The sequence below is a fragment of the Pseudophryne corroboree genome, chromosome 1, assembly GCF_028390025.1.
Source record: "Pseudophryne corroboree isolate aPseCor3 chromosome 1, aPseCor3.hap2, whole genome shotgun sequence".
Lineage (NCBI taxonomy): Eukaryota > Metazoa > Chordata > Amphibia > Anura > Myobatrachidae > Pseudophryne > Pseudophryne corroboree.
Genome location: NC_086444.1, coordinates 1,139,359,686 through 1,139,368,718, shown reverse-complemented (window position 1 = coordinate 1,139,368,718; position 9,033 = coordinate 1,139,359,686). Strand labels below are relative to the sequence as shown.

Genomic DNA, 9,033 nt, shown 5'->3' with positions numbered 1-9,033 from the left:
TGCTAACCTTTAGTGTCCATGTGTGCACAGCTCTGCTGTGTCCGGGATGTTAGCAGCCTCGAGGCTCCTGATAGGGGTCATGCAGATCAGCTGAGAAGATAAATATGCCGGGAACCCTTCACTGCCCCGGCTGCAGCAGTCAGTGTGCTGTGGTGCTTCTGCAATAGTCACAGTATGGCGGCGTTTCTTTACTCACTGACCATTTCCTCAGAAGCAGTGATGGATCTGCTGTCCAATGACTGGCAGGGGGCGTGCTTTAGTGTGAGCAGAAGGCACAGCCCCATCAGTGAGCCAAATGTACAGCTGCCTCTTTTCTTCATTTTTTTCAATGGGCTTTTCCTGCCCGTGGCTTGGCCCCGCCCCCCGCTTCAGCAGTTTACTATTGTCAGTGGGAGGCAGCCCTCTTCGCTGCCTCCCACTCTGATTTTGCTGCAGTTTCAGGGCAACTATTATATGGAAAATGCAAAGAAGATATATATGACACAGAATATGTGTTATAAATATCTTCTTTGTATTATTTGAAGCATTATGACAGGGGAGGCACTGCCTCCCCTGCCTCCCCTGACTGCACGTCCCTGCAGTGCAGCACTCGGCTTCTGTCACTCTGCAGGAGCCGGCATTTTGGTGTCACCCCTCGGCGGGTGACACCCGGGAGCGGGCCGCACCCCCCGCACCTCCCTTGTGACGCCACTGCGTGAAACTACATCATTCGTTGTAATAGTACGACACGCGTGCGCATTGCGCCGCATGCGCAGAAGTGCCTTTTTTTGCCTGATCGATGCGCAGCGAATGAAAGTAGCTAGCGATCAACTCGGAATCACCACCAATACTCAATACCCATAGCACTAAATTGGTCTTAAGTGCCTCCTATTAGGTCACTAAAACCGAACACAAGAAACCCCTTATAAAGCCTGTATGATTTTTACCCAACATAACAACATACAAAAAATAAATGTCATTAAAAATAAATGCACTGAAACAAAACAAAACTTTCTGTAGACAATTAATATTGCATGTGTTCCTTTTAGTAAACTCAAGGCCTCAAGCGAGACAACCTCTGGTGCGCGGAATGGTTTAACCTTGCCTATATATCTCTAGCACAGAAGTGATCCAAAGGGAATGGAGCAGTAAGTCATTTTATCCATTAGAACTCCACAACAGTAAATACGCATTAAATATAAATTTCTATTTTTACTTGTCTATCACCTCTGCTAACAAAGACGTTCAGTGAGTAAAAATAAATCTGGCTTTCCATAGAAAACACAGGGAAGTATATCTAAAGTCTGTTATGTATTTTGAATGGTAATATAGTACAGGTTGAGTATCCCATATCCAAATATTCCGAAATACGGAATATTCCGAAATACGGACTTTTTTGAGCGACAGTGAGATTGTGAAACCTTTGTTTTTTGATGGCTCAATGTACACAAACTTTGTTTAATACACAAAGTTATTAAAAATATTGTATTAAATGACCTTCAGGCTGTGTGTATAAGGTGTATATGAAACATAAATGAATTGTGTGAATGTAGACACACTTTGTTTAATGCACAAAATTATAAAAAATATTGGCTAAAATTACCTTCAGGCTGTGTGTATAAGGTGTATATGTAACATAAATGCCTTCTGTGCTTAGATTTAGGCCCCATCACCATGATATCTCATTATGGTATGCAATTATTCCAAAATACGGAAAAATCCCATATCCAAAATACCTCTGGTCCCAAGCATTTTGGATAAGGGAGACTCAACCTGTATAGAGGAAGCAATTTTAGGATAGGGCTGTTATCTGTTATCTATGTTGGCAGGAAAAGTTATATTACAAAAATAATTTATGGGTGAAAGTCTTCCATAGATTTATGTATTTATTTTGCACAACATTCTCTAAACTACTGTATCTTACCTTCCTTTTCCAGCGATCTAATATAAAGGCTGAATGTAGACGTCATGAACACAGTTGCAACTGACATTTAAGACCTTTGTCCTGAGTGCAGGTAATTTTGAGAAGCCTGGAAGTAGAGATGGCCATTGACTATAGATGATTTGAAATTATTGATGGTCTATGACCAGTGTTGAATACTTTTTCCATTGATGGTGGAGAACCACATGGTTTACTGCCATTGACGCTTCAGAGCTACCGAATGTATTTATTTTTTCCTACAAGTCTTGGCGCATGGAGCTTAGCTCTACCCCAACACATGTGAAGCCCCACCCCATGCTCTGATTGACCTGCAGTTCATTTAACATTAATGGAGGGGTGACCATTGGTGGGTAAAACCATCAATGGTTCCCTTACAGATGGTTTTACACCATCAAGGTTATTCATCAATGGTTCCATTGATGTTGATCATCGATGACCATTCCTACCTGGAAGTAAGCTTCTGCTTGTTACTTAAAACTGTTCCCCATCTGGTAGGTGTGTTTAGGTGTGTTGGGGTTTGCTGAGATTTCTAGAGGGGCTGTTCCAAATGCTTGAATGAATATAGTGTTGGCTGCCCATGAGCAGGGCATAATTAGCACTTAAGCTATAGTCTGCTTAAAATAAAGTGCAGTCTATGTAATACATCATATACAAGGCCAGTGATCTCAGTAAGCAATTAGATGGTGCAATACGGCCAGAGCAGAAAGCTTTTTCCCCGGATGTGCTTGTTATTCCACATTTCAAGTACCTCTGCTCTGCAGATCACCGAAGCAAGTCCAGAAGTCTGGTGGAGCTGCAGAAGAACCTAGCACCAGCCCTGGACATATATGTACATATTGGTCTCCTTATACATTGGATAGTAATTAAAACTATAGATGGTCTATACTATAGTCAATTCTGTGCATGCAAAGCTGCTCTGCTCCATCCCTTATACTGTGCTTAGGCTCAGGAGCGGTTCTTGGCATGAGCAAGCAGTGCCTGCGCCTGCGGGCGCGGCCGCATTCACCTCACAGGCGCCCACCGCCTACCCGCACCCTGTATCCCGCTCCCTGGCTGCAGCAGGCACCGTGGGCTGTGTGTGCGCGTCCACGTGGATCGTTAAGTATGAAAAAAATCCAAAAAATGAATAAAAATGTGAAAAACTCATGTTGACCTTTTGACCTGTCGACCTAGTGCACGTCGACCTAATGACCATGTCGACCTATTGACCATGTCGACCTAATGTATGTCGACCTTCAGTGGTCGACCTAATGACTGTCGGCCTAAGCTGTGTCACCTAACGACCGTATCCCATAATAGCCCAGATCTGTCACTCTGTGACTGTGTGGCTAACGCTGGGCGTGGCTAGGAGCTCTCATTGGGTTAGCAGCAGGTCTATCACACCAGTCCACAACTGATTGGGTGAGAAACGCCCTCCCACACAGGTTACATCCAACGGGAAGCTCTGCCCTTTGGCTGCTATGTGTTCCCAGAGCAGGATTAACAATGGGGCTGATGGAGCTGCAACTCCAGGTCCACACCCCAAAATAGTCCCGCTGCATCTGCAGTAACATACCCTCCAACAATTTACACATAAAAATCGGTACAAATTCGAAAAGGGGACGTGGCCACGCCCCTTTTCCTATACTTTCAATGGAAGTTTGGAGAGCCAGAAATCGGTACAGACCATAAAAAGGTACTGTTGGGGGGTATGAAGCAAGTCTCTGTGCTGTAGATAGGTGGAGGTGGAACAAAAGCTGCTGCGGCCACCGGCATAGATGTGTATGAAAGTGGCGCAGCGGAAGGCTTTCAGAGCCCTCCCTGCGCCGCATACTCTCTGAGCCCCGGAGCCTCCTCTGCACGTGATGTCACAGAAGTGCCTCCCCGCCACAGCCACGCCCAGATCCCCAGAGGCCCTGACCGCAAACACAGCACCTGGGCTGCCGGGCTGGAAGCCCCGAAACGGCTAATGTAACAGACAGAGTGGGTGATATCGCAGAGGGTAATGTCTGGAAGCTGAATCAATGTAAAAGGTGACAGTGCAGTGCAGTGCAGTGGGTGTGCAGTGTCACTGACACTGCACAGCACTCTCACCTTTTACATTGATTCAGCGAGTCAGTCAGTTCTGCCAGCCAGTCTCTATTGTTAGCGCCGCTGTCCCAACGTGCTGGATTACAGGGAAGTAGATGCACTAAATAAACTACAGCTCCCAGCAGGCCTTAACACAGGAGCATTCCGGCGCTAAGGGTTGCTGGGAGCTGTAGTTTATTGAGTGCATCTTCTTCCCTGTAATGCAGCGCGTTGGGACACCGGCGCTAACAATAGAGACTGGCTGCTTGGCGGCTGTGCGAGTCTCTGGGAGAGCCACTGCCAAAGGGAGGACAGCAGCTTAGCTGCTTCCAGGAGGAGAAGCATTACCCACCCCTCCCCCACTCGCAGTACCTCCGGGCAGGGCAGTTGAGACCTAATCACAGGAGGTGTGGTCAGTGGCGGATCCAGGGGGGGGGGCACCCAGGCACGTGCCCCCCCTGTCATTTTTTTTTTTTTTTTTTACCGACGAGAAGCTTTTTAAGCTCCTTACACTGTCCGAGTGACAGTGTGAACCTGGCTGCTGCTGCTGCTGCTGCCGCTGGTGGCTGCCTGTAGGGGGAGCTGCAGCGGAAGCGCAGCTCCTCTCAGGCAGTTCAAGGGGCCATGAGACAGAGCTACGTGAGGCAGTGGCTGCTGTCTTCGGCTCCCACAGTAATGTAAGGTGAGGAGGGGGTTCAGTTTACTATTAATGAGTGTGTGTATTGCTGTGTAAATGTATAGAATGTGTGTGTAACTATGTATATATGCTGTATGCATGTGTACTGTGTGTGCATATATGCTCTGTGTGTGTATGTATGTACAGTATGCTGTGTGCATGTATAGTGTGTGTGCATGCTGTGTGCATATATACTGTGTATATGTATGTACAGTGTGTGTATGTATAATATGCTGTGTGCATGTATACTATGTATGTGCATGCATACTATGTATGTATGTTTGCATGTATACCGTGTTAGTATGTATGTATGTATGTATACTGTGTGCATGTATACTGTGTGTGTGTGTATGATGTGTGCATGTAAACTGTGTACGCATGTATGCTGTGTACAGTATGTGTGTGTATGTCGATGTACAGATGTTCTGTGTGCGTATATATATTTTTATATATATATATATATATATATATACATACATACACACACACACACACCTTGTGCACGTACGGACCCCCCCCCCCCCATGAAAATCCTGCGTTTGCCACTGATACCATACAGTAACAGGGTGCGTAGTCAGCTGTGTTAGCGTGCATTGCCTCCGTGTCCCTTACAGCAGCGCCAGTCCCGGCTCCCGGCAACGTCGCACATCTGCTGTAAGTAGGATGCGACACTGCCACAGCCTGACAGGGGATCTGGGAGAAGAAAGCAGGCTTTGCTGCTGTGAGGTGGGTGGACGTAAGGGGACAGGTAGATGCTGGAAACAGGACGGGGGACAGAGGGCATAGGCGTAGGAACGGGGGGGGCAGCTTGACCCCCCCCACACACACACACAAACATGATGCGTCGCCCCTTTCTGTACTAGCCGTCTGTCTCTCAATTGGTGATGTATTACTGGAGGAGGCATGGCTGTGGGCCACGCCTTCTCCCAGTAATGTATCACCATTGAGGAGACAGCTGGGTATTACAGAAGAGGGGACACCGCCCACGGGGATGCAGAGGTAAGCGCCCCCCCCCGCACTGAAGGAGAGCGACCAGCACCACAGCGGAAGCGGAGGGGAGGGAGGGGAGGGAGGGGGGGGGTGTTTGAAGGAGAGGAGATCGGCACCACAGCAGGGGCGCCAGAATGAAATTCAAACTTGCCCCCCCAGTGTGAAATCATTCTGACGCCCCTGACAGAGGGCACTATATTAAAAACACACTGGACCACTCCAACAAAAATGGGGACTATAAAAAAAATAATTACAGAAAGGGACGCTGTAACTAAAAACACACTTGCCCTGTCCCCTACCAGGCCTGTCCCCGCACACTTGCCCTGTCCCCGCACACTCACCCTGTCCCGTACCAGGCCTGTCCCCGCACACTTGCCCTATCCCCGCACACTCACCCTGTCCCCGCACATCGCCTTGTCCCCTACCAGGCCTGTCCCTGCTCACTTACCGTCCCCGCACTCTCATCCTGTCACCCACTGCCCTAGTACTCCATGCCCCCAGCGTGATGAAAACGAGGGCGTGACGCATGGGTATGGCATTCTCTGTGAGGCCAAACCCCTTGTTACAATGCCACACTCTTCACAGGAGCATGTGCCGAACCCCCCCCTTCCTTCCCCTATTGTGGTGCCCCCCCTGTCATTTTGTTCTGGATCCGCCCCTGGGTGTGGTTATGTACCCTTAGAAAAAATGCTGAAACAAATAGTACTTTAAGCACCTCAATGGCCACACTGCAGCCCAGTACACAGCGGCATGTGATGGGCTGAGGAAAAGAGCTGCTGCTGCTAGGTAAGGGGCAGGTGGCCTGGGCCTCTACTGGACCCTCACTGGGCCCCTTGATCAGACCTGGACCAGGTAATTTGTACCCTCTCCCCCCTTCCTCTCAGAACCACTGCCTCCGGGCCCCATCCGCAGCACCCCCCCTCCACCACCCACGGTGGCTCCGGACCCCCTCCCCCACCCGAAGCACTCCCGCATCTGCCCCTCCTTCACCCGCGGCACCACTGCACCCCCACCTCCACCCGCGGCACCCCCACACCCGTCCCTCCCCCACCCACGGCACTACCACACAAGCCCCTCCCCCATCCATGACACCCCCGCAACCACCCCCTCTCCCACCCGCGGCATCCCCATCCACGTCTACTAGGTGAATCATCAGGCTCTGCGTGCGCTGTTCGCGTTGTTGCAAGGGGTTATGAGCCCTTAACCATTGCACGCCCTTTGTCCGTGCAATATTTAACCACTCACACAATTATGATTAGAGGTAATACTCCATATAATAAAAATATTGCACGCCACAAGGGTGTGCAAGGATTAAGGGGGCGTAGCCTCTTACGACGGTATGAAGAGCGCCCGTAGGGCGCGATGAATCACTTGGTACAATATATTGGAAATGCCAAGATAATGAGGTTGGTCTGTTAAAGCATGACATCTGGAATATACAGTATTCCACTGGTTTAGTATTAGAACAGGATTTTCAGTAGAACTTGCATCGTGATTATTTTCTCAGCATTTACTATATATGACTTTCCAAAAGAGCCACTTTCCAGTCTTCTGCTTTATTAACCCAAATTATATATTTTTTTTTAACTATAAGCACTTTAATACAGCAGCAGTAAGTTATACATTCTTCCAGTTCAATTGAATGTTATTATTATGATTATTATGATGGATATCTGTAAGAAAGGCATTATATTTTAATGATTAAATAGTGTACTGGTATTCTGCACATGGAATCCCTCTTTCTTGATGAATGGTAACATAAATCTAAAGCGCGGGAACACTCAGAGTTATACTCAAATTACATTACATTCTGCTGTCTATCAAAATATCTGACCCCATGACTTATTTCCATTAAATATTTAAATTCCTTCTGTGTTTGGATATCTTAGGTCATTGTTTGTTAGTTTAAGAAAATTATAGTACTCCAGAATAAGTGTCCCATTAAAAAAAATACAGTATACTGTATGTATGTTTTTTAGACGCTTGAACAGTGGACCAGGGATATTGCATTTTGTAGAAACCGGCTCAATCATGGTTGGAAATGGATGTACAGATCCACCTTTTAAATGTTTGAAACAACAAATTTTTGAACGTTTACAGTATATAACCTCACACTGTGGAATGCCTTGATGTCCTGAAAATTGATGTCTGCAGTTGTGGTACACAAGAACCAAGAGACCGTAGGGTGGTAAGTGGTTAATAGGAGTAGGCCAGTGAGATGGGTGGTGTTGCCTACTAGGAACAAGACTACCATGGGAGATGTGTCATGCCTTCTTCATAAATCTCCCTTTCAGTGGAAAGTGGAGAAGTTGGGAAGTTGCCCATAGCAAACAAGCAACTTTTCCACTTGTCCACTTCAAGGCTTGATATCTCTCTCCCTGGATGCTATGAAAGCTGGAGGAAAGTGTATACGGTAAGTTTGTTTAAACTGGTATAGCCTTAGAGGAATGAGAGTGACTAAAGGACATGGAAAAATAACAGCAAAAAGGGTAAAGAGGAAGGAGAAAATAAGGGCAGAAAGGAAAAGAAATGAAAAAACAAAAATAACAAAGCATGGTGGAAAGAGTGATGATAATGAGAAAAAGATAAATCAGAGCATTAAAGAGGGGGGAGGGGTGGGGAGAGAAGAAGAGAGTTATAACCTGGTGTGGGGAATTGGCATGATAGGTCAACAGTAAATAGGTCGACAGGTACAAAATGTTGACATGGTCAAAAGGTCAACATCGAAAAGGTCGACAGTGATTAAGGTTGACAGGTACAAAAAGTCTACATGACAAAAGTCGGCACACATATCATCGTCACAAGTTTTCTTAGTTTTTTTTTTTTACTTTTTACTATCCATGTGGACTACGATTGGGAATAGTAACCTGTACCGAGGGCAGAGAGGCACCTTGCCTGAAGCATGGCGAGCAAAGCGAGCCACATGAGGGGACACAGTAAACTACTTGCGGTCACACGTGGTTTAACATAGAAAAAGACACCCAAGAAACAAAAAAAAGGTGTCGCCCTGTTTTGTGTTGACCATTTCCATGTCGACCTTTTAAGCTTGTTGACCTTTTGTACCTGTCGACCTATTGTACTGTCTATCTTTTACACGTCAACCTATTGACCCTGTCGACCTTCTGACCAAGTCGACCTCTTGCATGTTGAACATATGCAGTTGACCTAATTCTGGTCAACCCAATGATCCACACCCACAGTGCTGGACAATTTATCAATACAATTACAGACATGATACAGGTAATAGAGGTTTTCAGCACCATTTGAAATAAATATTACAAAGAAATGAGGAATATCTGTTTCAGGGTATGTATACTGTATGTGCAGTGCACGGCAGTAAATATAATTAAATGGATAAATAAATGACAAAAGTAAAAATGACCAAATAGAAGAAAGT

At 46.6% G+C, this 9,033-nt stretch overlaps 1 long non-coding RNA gene across 1 annotated transcript in view; it reads left to right on the top strand.

The window, feature by feature from the left end:
• Positions 1 to 4,534: 4,534 nt before the first annotated feature.
• The window catches only part of LOC134928455 (uncharacterized), a 166,290-nt gene continuing 161,791 nt past the window's right edge, over positions 4,535 to 9,033 (top strand). Inside the window, exons 1-2 of the long non-coding RNA XR_010177931.1 lie at positions 4,535 to 4,652; positions 7,737 to 7,824. This is a non-coding gene — a long non-coding RNA (uncharacterized LOC134928455). The remainder of the gene's footprint in view (positions 4,653 to 7,736; positions 7,825 to 9,033) is intronic.